Source organism: Micromys minutus (assembly GCF_963924665.1).
Source record: "Micromys minutus genome assembly, chromosome: 1".
Taxonomy (NCBI): Eukaryota; Metazoa; Chordata; class Mammalia; order Rodentia; family Muridae; genus Micromys; species Micromys minutus.
This window is the reverse complement of record NC_137969.1, coordinates 176,418,931-176,432,394: the sequence shown is the minus strand read 5'-3', so window position 1 is coordinate 176,432,394 and position 13,464 is coordinate 176,418,931. Positions and strand designations below refer to the sequence as shown.

General features: G+C 39.7%; 1 protein-coding gene across 3 annotated transcripts in view; it reads left to right on the top strand.

Annotated features, from left to right (window-relative positions):
* The window catches only part of SNTG2 (syntrophin gamma 2), a gene marked incomplete at both ends in the record, with an annotated part of 203,545 nt that overhangs the window by 73,059 nt on the left and 117,022 nt on the right, over positions 1–13,464 (top strand). The window lies entirely within an intron of this gene.

The following is a 13,464-nucleotide window of genomic DNA, read 5'->3' as shown; positions in this document are numbered from 1 at the left end:
TGGGTCTCCTATGGCTAGGGGACCAGAGGATTCTGGAACTGTCCACAGACCAGATGCTAGTCTAACTATCTCTGTCTCCAAATCCCTAGTAATATACAGTGTGATTTTTAACATCATGAGGGAAAATTTATTATCACATATTTTATTAAAGGAATCTTGAAAATAATTCAAGAGCATTAAAACTTCATCACAAAATTTAGTTCCTTTGATTTCTCACCTATGTCAAATCAAATTTGTGCATGTCTGTAACTGATTCATTTGGCAATTAAAAAACTCCATCCAACAGTCCAAACAGCCATGACTAGAATAATTACAGCCTTTGTTCCTTCCTTCCTTTCTCCCTCTTCCTTCCCTCCCTTCCTTTTCTCTTAGTGTTCACACCATGACATGCACTGGTGTTGTCATTAAAGGTAGTGGAGAAAGACAAACCTGCTTTCATAGAGAACATTAGAAAAGGGGAGAAAACATAAGAGCTTTGTGTAGCTCTAGTTCCAATAAAAGCACTAGAATTCAAGCTCGCACTTTCATGTTCTGTACCTCATCAAGTGGCTTCTAGAGATCCAATGAATTCCTGCTCAGATCACCTCTATATGGGGTTACTGAAGCATAGACACTGGGAGGATTTTCCATCAGCAGCTGGAACATGCCCATCCCTGGTTTCTGGCTTCACTGTTCTGTGCAGCCCCTTACAGCACTGTGCAATTGGAAGGACCTCTTACAATACTGCAGTTGGTACAGCAGTTAACATCTCTGCTTCTTCATTTACTCCTGAGCATCCTTTGTATTTCTCCTATTATGGGTTACTGCCTTGTAAGGTTGATCACGTCTTGTAGAGAAGAGGTTTAAAACAACATTTCAGATAACCTTAGGTATAAAACCAGAATCATTCACATACAGATTATTCTGATTATTAGTTATTTAACTAAAAACAAGATTTTATTTACTACCTCAAATTAATTTATAACTAGATCACTGGTGGTTTTAATCAGAATGGTGGATTTAATCATTTTAATCATAATGAACCATATATTTAAATTCTTGGTTCAGTTAGTATAACTATTTAAGAAGGACTAGGGCGGTCTTGTTGGAGGAAGCACACAACTAGGACTGACTTTGAAATTTTGAGATCCCATGCCATTCACACTTAGTTTCCACTTCCCTCCTTCCCCCTCCCTCCTTCCCCTTCCCTCCCCCTCCCTACCCCCCATCTCTGCTATGTATTGTTGATCAGATGTAAGCTTTCAGCTCCTGCTTTAACACCATTCTGCTTGCTTCCAGACTACCTGCCATGACAATCTTTGGCTCTATCCCTCTGCAACTATGAGCCCCAGATTAAACATCACTTCTATAAGTCACCTTGGTCATAGTATCTTATTAGTGCGATTGAAAAGTGATTAAGATAGTTTCTTGCCTCAAACATTTTTATATTTAAACGTCCTTTTTTAAGAAGCCAAAAGTGGTTCTTCATGTGCACACATTCCCTTAAGGTTTGAGTTTTTCCTTATCATGAGCATTTGGAGAAAGAAATGGTGCAGGTTGAGCCCAGTCACTTGGTTTCATGCTCCGTGTCTGTGGTTCTAGGTGTATGCTTTGTGGAAGCATGTAGTTTGTCCAGTAGGGAAGAGTGTGGTGGTAAAATATGCACAATCTTTGCTGTCTTGAAGAAAGAGCATTTGTTTTTACAACCAAGGAGGACACGTGCTGTGTGCAATGGCTTTAGCCTGCAGGAATTCCTTCAGGCTTTTGTCTCATGCATGCAGTAGAGCAACAGTGTTGAGAGAAGATGAATCTTTATTCCAGTTTTAAGAGAGAAATGTGGGTTATAACCAAGCAACTATACTTACATCTCTCAAGAGAGAAACCTCTTCATATTCTTTCCTTTATGTCAGAGTTGGGCCCCAAATTCATCTCCTGAGAGGTTGAAGCAACTTGCTTGCCATGACTTACTGAGTGTTTTTTCTTTACTCAGGGTATATTTCCTTTCAGGAGCCAATGACTCTACCTTCTTAGTGTGGAGAGCAGGGTAGTTCATGTATGAGAACACAGGAGCTTACTTGACTTGTAGCATCTTCACCAGTCATACAATCTAAGGCCTTTCTTCTTCAACTAAGCTCTCTAGAAACCCAACCACCCTTGCCCCATGGACATCACTGCCTCATATCCACCACTGAGCCATCTTCTCTCTGCTTCCATTCTCAAATGGTTCTTCCCACCTTGATAGCCTACTTTGTTTCCATCTTCCAAGTGATCCTACTTTCTGGTCGTTTTTGTTCTGTTGTTAACATGACACATGGAAGACTCGCCATATGTTGTGTTTTGTGCTGTGCTTTCGTGGCTTAGAAGAAAAGAGAATTGGGGAGTAAGCCTCAAGCTCACCTTCCTCAGAACACGGCTCAGTACTGAACAAGGCATTTTTGTCCTTGACTGGAGACCATTGGGAGAAATATGAGAGACAGATCTGAGGATTGAAGATACATAATCAAGTAGGAGGCAAACAGAAGAGCTACTGACACACTGAGATGGGACATGGCCTTCAACTGTCTTTCCAGGTTACTGTACTATGCACCGTAGCTCATGTTAAATTTAAAACATGTCTAGTAGTAAGTAAAGATATGGCAGCACTGTCTGTTAAAAGTTGTTACTAACTAGAATGAAAATGTTAGAAATAGCATCATAAAGTTCTCCTTGCTCTGACTGTAGAACTACAATCTTTTGTGTGATAAACCGTTACAAATAGAGGGTCTCAGAAGCCCCCAGGCCTGTCTTAATTTTACTTCCTTCCATATCAGAAGGAGGATAGCCCTTACCCCATATAGGAATGTCTAAGTTGACATGGGAGTTTGCTATGTAGTTAACACTGTGAAGACAGCTGGCAGAAACAGCAAAGAACAGTAGGCAGGATACGTGCAGCTGCAGCAGCCTGTAGTAACCTTGGAGTTCTCTCTGTCTACCTTCCTTTGCTTGGAAAATTCCATCATGAGTGTCTAATATCTTGCCTGCTCTCAGAACACAGAGTGGGACAGCACAAGATGATTAGCCTAGAAAGTTCGTGGCATAGTGAAGAAAGCTGTACTGAGTCATAGATGGAAATCTAGTCATCTGTCATTAGATCATCTGTGAATTCATCCTTTATCTCTCAGTCCATCTTTCTGTTTATCTTCCTCTATCTGACCCTTTATCTGCTTATTCTCACTTGTTTACCTAATATTGGCTATATTTGTGTATATTAGTACACATATATACATTTTAGTTTTGATATTTATATATACATGCATATATGTAAACATATTATGATTATCTCACATACATATTAGGCTAAATAGTCTCAAGCATATAATCATAAAAATATAAATTTAAGGATTGGGGAGAGGTCCTGAATTTAATTCCCAGCAATCACAGAGTAGTTCACAACCATTGGATCTAATGCCTTCTTCTGTCATTCAGGCATACAGACAGGGCACTCAAACACTTATATACTACATAAGCAAGCAATTTCAAAAATATATAAAGTTAACAAGGTGGAAGGTTATGTATTTTCAATTGCAGTGTGCAGTATATTTGACTGGCCTTTGATTCTCACGTGAAGTGTGATGCCAAAGTGACCTCTATAGGTCCTGGGAAGACAAACCGAGGACTCAAATGGATGTTGAGAAACCTAATGCCCTATTTTGCCTTAATGTCATCATTGTAGAAGAAGGTTGAGTAGAAAAGCCCAAATTTCGTGTTTATTAGCAGCCACCACAGCTGTCTTCCATACCTTTCTGGGAAACTAAGGCTTGACTTCCTGGTGGCTACACAGGCTTGCAGAAGTTCCTCAATTCCTTGACTTATTGGATTTTCTGAGAGTCTAAGAGCCTTGCTCCTGTTGATGAAGACATTGCTTGTTCTTATCAACCTATCACTCTGATAAGTAGCATCTCCCTCTCCTGCTCAATGTTTTTTTTCTCTCTCTTCAGGAATTCTAAGCAGAGGGTTGCTACAAACAGAAAGGAATATATGGCTGGTGAGATCTAGCGGATAGAACGTTCCAAAACCCAAGTGAAGAACAATTTCTCATTCCTCCTAACATCAGAGTGGCCACAGAGTAGCAAGAATAAGTCTCTTAGAACTGAGCAAAGTACATGGCTGTTATTGTACAAAGTGGTTATATCATAAGAGGAAACTCAATCAGCTTCTCAGATCAGGCTGAGCCATTTGGGCATTCAACTTTGGACACTTGCTTTTTCATTCAGAGAGGCACCTGGAGTAATATGACAAACACTGCCTGGTCAGGACTCTAGGCTGCTTGGTCAACATAATGGCTGCCTGTGAACCTGGGCCATACAGAAAAAGCCACAAAACGTTCCACTTTCCCAGTGGCAGCAAGTTTCACACCTTTCTGTGAAGGTCTTGCACACACTTTATTAGAATGAGATAGTTTCATGGGAACTAGATGCTACCATTAAGGATATAAATTCCCATTAATATTTACTTTCTTTGGACATAATTCTGCAATGTGACTGTTGACAACCCATCGCCCCATAAACAGACAACTCTCAATTGCTATACAAGTGGAACCACCTGGATTTTGAGCTTCTTTTTGTGTCATTGTTACTAACCTAGCTCCTATCTACAGCCAAACTGGCATCCTCTTAGGGAATCTACCTTCCCCTCATCATCCATACCCTATATTGCATGCAATCACTCTTCCACCCTCTACACAGATCGCTTCACATTGATTTGTAATACATGTGTAACATGTACATGTAGGGTGAGGTTACAGAGGTACAGGGTACCTTGAGCTGTCTATGCATCTTAATGGAAGGTCATCTGTCACTTAGCCCATCAATTAATGTCCCCATGATAGCTTGCTGTCACTCACCTGATCTATCAAAGTAATGTAGAATGAAGCTTTCCTTGGTAACAGAATAGAACTTAGTGATGATTTAGCCAAGTTTTAGAATCCAGGACAAACTACACAGAGATCACAAAAAATGAGTAGTTAAAAAAAAGTTCCTGAAGTTGGAAATGGTCAAAATAACTTCAACATATGAAAAAAATTCCTGAAAAGCTGAGAAATGGCATAGAAGCTTTTGCTCATTTTACAGGTCAGGAAACAGGTAGAAATGATGGCTTACCCAGTCTCTCACCACTAGTACAGACAGCTTAGTAAACTCAATTTTTAAAACATTGTTTTTCTTTGTGCCACAACAGGACATCTCATTGTTTACTAATAAAACACATGGCGTACAGCTTGAATTTGTTAATTAAATAAGTTGATCACAATGCTAACTTCATAATGATTTTTTTAAAAATATACTACAATTAATTCTTTTTTTTAATTGGAATGTTATTTTTTGACAAAATAATTTTATTTTTTTAATTTATTTTTTTAATTCACTTTACAACCCAATATCAGCTTTTTCTTTCCTCCCAGTATCTGCTCACACAAGTCTTACCACATTTCTTCTTCCCCTTCTGTTTTAAAAAAGAGAAGGCTCCTCTGAGTGTCACACCAACTAACACTCCCCACCCCAACCCTTCCCCAGCATGTGCTGTTCTTTAAGTGTTAGCCATTCTGATGGGTGTAATGTGGAATCTTAGAGTAGTTTTAATTTGCATTTCCCAGATGACTAAAGACTTTGAACATTTCTTTAGGTGTTTCTTGGCCAATAAAGATTCCTCTTTTGAGAATTTTCTGTTTAGCTCTGTACCTAATTTTTAAAATTTGAATTATTAGTGTCAACCTTCTAGAGTTCTTTATGTATTTTAGATATTGGCCCACTGTAAGCTGTCAATGAAGATCTTTTCCAATCTATAGGCTGTCATTTTGTCTTAGTGATGATGTCTTTTGACTTACAGAAGCTTTTCTGTTTCATGAGGTCCCATTTATTAATTCTTAACCTTAATACCTGAACCACTGGCCTTCTGTTCAGGAAGTTGTCAGGAAGTGTACTGATGAGTTCAAGGATATTTCTCACTTTCTCTTCTATTATATTTAATATATCTGGTTTTATATTGAGGTCTTCGATCCATTTAAACTTGAGTTTTGTGTAGGGTAATAAACATGGATCTATTTTCATTCATCTACATGCAGATATTCAGTTAGATCAGCACCATTGTTGATGATGCTGTCTCTTTTTCCATTGTATGATTTTGGCTTCTTTTTCAAAAATCAAGTGTCCGTAGGTGTGTGGGTTATTTCTGGGTCTTCAATTCAATTTCATTGCTTGACCTGTCTGTTTCTATACCAACACCATGCAGTTTTATTACTATTGGTCTATAGTAAAACTTCAGGTAAAAATTGGTAATACTTCCAAAAGTTCAGGATTGTTTTAGCCACTCAGTTTTGTTTGTTTATTTACATATGAAGTTGAGAATTGTTCTTTCAAGATATATAAAGAATTGTGATAGAATTGTATTGAATCTGTCTATAGATTGCTTTTGGCAAGGTGACCATTTTTACTTTATTAATCTTTCCAGTCAATGAGAATGGGAGATCTTTCCATCTTCTGATATCTTCCTCAATTTCTTTCTTCAGAGATTTGAAGTTCTTGTGAGACAGATCTTTCACTTTTATATTATTCGTGGCTATTGTCTCTCCAACTTCATTCTCATCCCATTTATTGTTTGTATAAAAGAGAGCTGCTGGTTTCTTTAAGATAATTTTATATCCAGCCACTCACCTCTGCAGACTGTGTGAGGTAGACCATCTTAAATGGCAGTCAGATCCGACAAGGACGGGTGGACAGGCTAGGTTCCAAGCTGGTTAGTTTTGGGGCCTCTGAAGGTTTCCACAGTGAGCAGAATGCTCTTGAAGTTCCTCAAAGCTCCTCTGGACCAAAAAAAAAAGCCCACTGGGGCTCAGAGAACCACATGCTACTCACCACTGCAAGCTGTCTAAACTATTGTTTCTTAATAACCTGAATAGGAGTTGAGCCTCACTGGTATGATGCTAAATAGAACAGTTAGTAAAGACACAAAGGCCCATCAAAAATCTGGAAAAATTAACTAGGATTAATTTGTCTTCTTTTTGTGGTATATTCAGGTGAAGTGTGGCCAAAAGCCTTCAGCTAGCAATGACATCTTACAAAGACTAACTTGTAATTTGGACTGTGGTTTAATGTCAGGCTGAGCATGCACCATGGTATGTCATTCCTGAAGATGTTTGTTCATGTACCCAGGAAAACCATCTCTGTGATTTAGGTGGATGGATTGATGAATGGGTAAGAGTAGATAGATAAGTAGATGGATGGATGGATGGATAGATGGATGGATATATGCATGGATGGGTGCTTGGATGGATGAATGGATAGATGGATGGATATATGCATGGATGAGTGTTTGGATGGATGAATGGATGGATGAATAGATAGATAGATAGATAGATAGATAGATAGATAGATAGATAGATAGATGGATGGATGGATGGATGGATGGATGGATGGATGGATAGATGGATGGGTGGATAGATGTCAGTCAATTGATGAGAGATAAATGCTAAATAATAGTAAATGGATAGTTGTGGTAGATTGTACATGAACAGATGGCAGACAGATAATAGTTAATAGATGGGTAGGTAGATAGAAATACACTAATCTTCCCCACAATCTTCACTGTCATCAGTGCCTGCCATCCACTCCATCCACTTTCTTGTCATTAGGGATTTTCCCCATTTGATATTTTTTATTTGTATTTCTGAATATATAAAATTAATATTAAGTCTTTCCTCTGAGCATTTGTACTTCTCTGATTCCCATATTTCCATTAAAGTTTCAAATATTATTTAGTTCAATAACAGTAACATTTAGCTTCGTGGATGTGTTTGTGACTCCACTGTCCACATGCCCTGGAGCACCCACCATGTTCATGCCCTACATCTGGGTTGGAGGCAGCTTGTTTTTCCGATGAAAGACTTTTCTTTCCATGTGTATCACTCTCCTGTCTATTTGATGCTATAAAGAAATTGCTCTTGAAATTTAAAATGTGAACATTTGGGCCCACTGTGACAAACAGTATCTTTTCTCTGAATGTCTGGAGTCATGTGACACTGTCTTATCTCAGTGTCTGGATGGACTTGTCAGAAGTGCATTACAAGGAACCTACTTACCTGCCAAGGTAGATGTGCAGTCACATTTGTTTTTTATGTTAATTTTTTTTGCTTTTTGATTCACAGTGCCAAACAAGTTTTGTTCTGGCTTCAGGTTAGTCTGTCCTTAGACCCAAATAAGGAATGCTCTTGTTTCACCCCTGAATTGGGCCACAAATCAAAGAGAGAATATGTCAACATTTCTTCATTGTTAAGGCATCAATGAGAGAAATGCTTTTAAATCTATCAGAATAAATAGAACTTGACAAGGATAATCAAAATGACTGCAGAGCTGAATGAGAAATGTGAACGCTGCAAAAAGAATTCTGGGATCTTTCGAGAGCTCAGAAGCACACGTTATCTATTGCAGATTTAATTTAAATTCTGTCTGAGACCCTTCATCTCTAGCAGCTGAGTTAAGACAAAACTAAAGAAAGGTAAACAGAAACACTAAAGGCTACTGTGACAATGTCAGAACCAGGCCACCGACTGACCGCAGTGTGGAGCTTGTGGTTTTAGTGTCTGGAGAGAAGCCTTACAGATCCCTGGACCAATGTCCTGGAAGCTTCTCAAGCCTATTCAGGACCCACACAGATTTTCCAGGAACATGACACTTAAGCCTCCTGGTGCCTCCCCACAGCCCTACTCGAGGCATGGGGTTCTGGGCTCCTCTGCTTCTGCTCTCGAAGACACTCAATACCACTGGGTCCTTGCCTTATGCCCTGGAGAAAAAGTACTATTTTAATGTTGAAAGTAAAGTTTAGCATCCTTTAAACTATTGTAAGGATGTAGATAGCTGTTTTAGCAGTAAAATACACCTCTCCAGAAAGCTGTGGCTATAGCTGCTGAGTGTAGCCCTTCCTAATATGTGTGAGGGCCTGGTTTCTATCCCTAGCACTGAAGAAAAACTTTCAAACAATAATAACCACTAAGGTTCCTCTACCCTAGGAGGTCCCCAGAATATGGAGGACATCATCTCTACTAAGAGTTCCCTCACTTACTCAGTCCTAGGGTACTTTGAAATACGTGAAATCTATCTCCCTTGTTTGGGTCAAGAATTTCAAATTCACAGGCCATACAACCTTCACAGAGACAGGATTTGGGAAATGAACTGAATTTGTATATTGAACTCCCATGTTGGGTTTCCTTAAGGAGGTAGTAGTGAGCCACCTTCCCAACATAAGGCCACCTGGTCCTTCTTGTCCCCAGCTCTGATGGAAATGGCATAATTTCCCATCTTACTCAATACTTTTTGAGTCAGGGTTATTGAACCCATGACTAAACAGGAAATAGCCACTGTGGCTGACTACTTACCATAGGCCCATGTGACTGGACAAAATGTGCTGGGAGTTCAGAGGCTGTAGGAAACCTGTGACAGATGAGGACAGGCCTAATTGGCTTCCACTTGTAAGGCAGAGCTAATGAAAGTCAGACCACAGAAAAGGCTGGAGGAGCAGGTTACTGCTTTCCCTGATTCACAAGAACAATGAATATGTGTGAACATGCGTGGACATGTGTGAACATGCCTGAACATTTTATTACCATGGCAGCGCTGGAACAAAAACTAAATAAAAAACTGCAGAAGTGCAAGGTGAGACCAGATATCATCTAACTCCTGCTACGCTGTGCCCATGTGTGTGCACATGCTATGCATGTGTGTGCATACACTGGTGCTCTGGTTTGCACTGGGCTATGGGGGCTCAGGAGGTAGCTCAGGGACAGAGCTTGGGCTGAACAGGCGTGAGGTCTAACACACCAAAGAAAAGGAATCAAATAGAGGATGCTTTGTATATAGGTTTAGTCTGAGAAATTTTATAGCTTGAATGTTTAGCAGTTGTAGGTCTGCTTTGGTGTTTTCAACCCTAGATTTGAACCCTGGGTTATCTCAGTAATGGTACTCCCCCATTTATTCTAGAAACACAGAGGGTCAAGGAGGACTTAATATTTTAACAGGTTCCCAGTGCTAAGATGTAATATATTGTTTGTTTGTTTTTGACAAAATATAATTTTGATATTATCTCTTTTTTTTTCTTCATAGAAAGTTTAGATTAAAAGGTAGTTGTGCCCAGGTTGCTCTGGTGTTTTTTTTTTTTTTTTTTTTTTTTTTTTTTGTGGTACCCTGGGAGGGGTAATATTTGCCACAAGAATACCAAATGGAGTCATGAGCACATTACATTTCTAGTGGAGAAACATTAGAGAGAAAGACCCAAGCACCGTAGGAAATTGTACTATCTCTCCCAGTACTGTGGTCCAAGGTTACAGGGTCTTAGGTATCCCAGACTGGCCCTAAATTTTGCTGTAAAGGTGAGAATGACCTTGAGCTCACGGTTCTCCTTCTAACTCCCAAATGCTAGAATTGTAGACATGTACCACCCCCGTGCCGGACTCACCGTTCTTAAGAGGGAAACTGTATGAATAAAAACCTGACTGCTAAGAAGTAGGCTATACCCACCAAAGCTGTCCTTCAGAAGTATGTGAGAAGGAAAGTCTGGGACAAGTGAAAGCTGATGATGTTCGTCAGGGGTCACCTGTGTGGATGACAGTGCATCAGGCTTTGTATATTGCATAATGACTTTATTCCACAGAGATGAGCTAGAATCACCATTAGGCTAAAATTCATAAATTTAGCCCAATATGATGAAATAGATTATGTTATTTAAGAGCATTACAATTAAACTCAACTCTCATGTTTGTCCATTAATAACAGACCATATCATTTGTCTTAGATTTGTTTATTTGTAATTCACAGGGAAACATTTTTTTAAGGTTAAGGACAATTTTAGAAGTTTGAAATCTGTGGCTCTCAGTAGCTACTTGGGGGAGGAGTAAAGAAGAAAGGAAAAAGGCTGTGCTGAGTTAAGATGGTGTGAAGGTTAGCCATAAGGCAGGGATGGATGCTTTTGAGAAAGGGTAAGAAAGCCTCAAGTAATAGAAAAACCACAAGTAGGTGGTTTCTACATGCTAGGCAGCTACTGAAGAAAGAGAAAGGGGAAAAAGGAAATGTTGAACATTCCTGCATCAAGATTTAGAAAGATGAACAGACATAACAGGACCTAGTGGCAACTTGCAGGGAACTGGGCTCTAGAGATTTTTATCTGAGACTGGGTCACTTCCTACTTCTCCATGGTGGCCTCAGGGAAATTCCTAATGACCTCAGCTTTCACCAAGAGCTGAGCAGGGTCCTTCCTTGTCTTATATTTCCTTTATTCTGAGGCATTCTTCATGATGGTAGGTGCATAGAGCATAAGGCAGACAGCTACTTTACGGTCTTTCTAGCTAGAATTACATTTGCAGCAAGAATCATTCTAAGTTCAGTGAGACTGTGGATAACAGTTTAACTAAATTGCCAAGTGACTATTTTTGTGTTGTAAATATCAGAGTCTCAATCATACTAGAAATAAAGCTTACAGTTTGCTTTGAATTCAAGGAATGGTGGTTCTAATAAATCTGGTTATTTCCACAAATAGCACAGAAAAACAAACAACAAAGGAACAGTATGGGAAGACCACCTGTGCTTGCATTTTCTTCCTGAAGGAAAGGCAAGCATGGGCCATTTCCCTCTGTCTATTCTTCAAAAATTTCCCTCCATTGTTTCTTTAACTCCCAGTGGAGGGAGAAAAAACTGCCTTCTGAGGCAAGAAGATACACAGTGGAGACAGAAATTATTCAGCAGGCACTTACCACTGACTTCTGATCTCTTGGCTTCCACTGAAAGGAGGGCTTACCCACTTTCTTGAAGGGTGTTCATTCCCTCCCAACATATTTTGAAATTTTTATTCAAGTGCTTTGCTATTTACCTAGGTGACTGCTGACATTTTAATTTTATTACTTGGGAATTTATAACATGTGTACGTATCAAAATTGTGCAGTAGTTTCCTAACGCTCATCCTCTTGAAGCCCAGCTGGCGTGGAGCATCTGGACACAGCACAGCCTGCAGAACACAACACCATCCACTCTGGAAAATATGGGACATAGCTGTTTGTCCCAGATGGAAGTCCTGTTGGCTTGTGAGCTGATTCCAAACAGGAAATGTGTTGAATCAGATATGCAAGTCTCATGACCGGAGTTAAAAATGGTATTCTATGCAAGAGGCATTAGGAGAAAATGCTTCAGTGCATAGACCACATCCACCCAGCATTCATTGCCATCTAAGGAACCTCTAGTCCTATAGGAATACACTGAATCCAGAAACGGTAGCGCAGGAACAGGGTTTGGCATAGCAGGAAGAAACATGTGGAGCTTTGTTTAGTGTGGGCTACAGGTACTAACATGTCATGGAAGGAAGGAACCAATAAAAGCATCACCCGAGTAAAAGGAATGAGGACACAGTCTAGCAGAAGAGTGCAGGCATGGCAAGGCGGGAGGGGACAGATCGAAGCCTGGCACAGCACAGGCACGGAGGAAAGGGAGTAGCATGTATGGAGGTCCAGCTATGAACTTGGCCCAGCACAGGAATATAGGTGTAAGCATGGCTGAACATTGGCTCCTTCCCTCTCTACTCAGCTGATGTCTTCTGGTCATCCTGGGAACAAAACGGACCTTCTCAACATGTGTCTGACAGAGGTCAAAGGCATACACCTTTGAAAACTCATGTAGAAGCTTGTAAATATTTTTTTCTGTTATATGTGCAATATCTTTTGATGGAATTTGGGGTTGATGCTTCTGTCAACCCAGATCTTTTAGATTCCTCCTGTGTGCCAGAGGATCAAGGATTCTAATTTAGCCCTATCTCACTTGGTGAAGCTGAGGGCCAAAGGGGGCTGCAGAGGCAGAAAGGCAGGGAAAAGAGAATTATGAGCATCTGTACTTAGCCAAAGGGAGACCTGGTCACAACAAGAGATGACTGAGGAAGCTTGTCTGACCAGATTACAAGACGTGGTTTGTGAGGTTTTGTCTATTGTAAGCCTCAGTGAAATAAGAACCAGATTACTTAACATACTTGCTTTAAGATTCAAATATACGGAAGATATATTTTATTTTCCATCTTATTTCATGTTGTCAATAAGTAGAAACAATATTGACAATTGTCAATATCTTTTACATATTGTATTTGTTTGTATGTTTGGGTTGGGCTGGTTGATTGGTTGGGTTTTTGAGAAAGAGTCTAAGTGTAGTTCTGTGTAAACAGTGAGGCCAGCCGGAGAGAACTCCACCTGCCTCTGTCTCATGACAACCATACAAACAGTTTTAAGAGGATGCCAATGTAGAAAAATAGGTCATTCTTTTTTAGTATTTAGCGGAATATCTTTACAAAGTCAAACAAACTCACAGACTTCACTCTAATTATAAATGCAAGAAGATGCTTTGTACGGTGGAAGTTCATTCAGTTGCATTGAGTCATCTCTTATCCTATGACAGGGAAGATGTTGAGTGGAGATGTGTGTGAGATTTCATT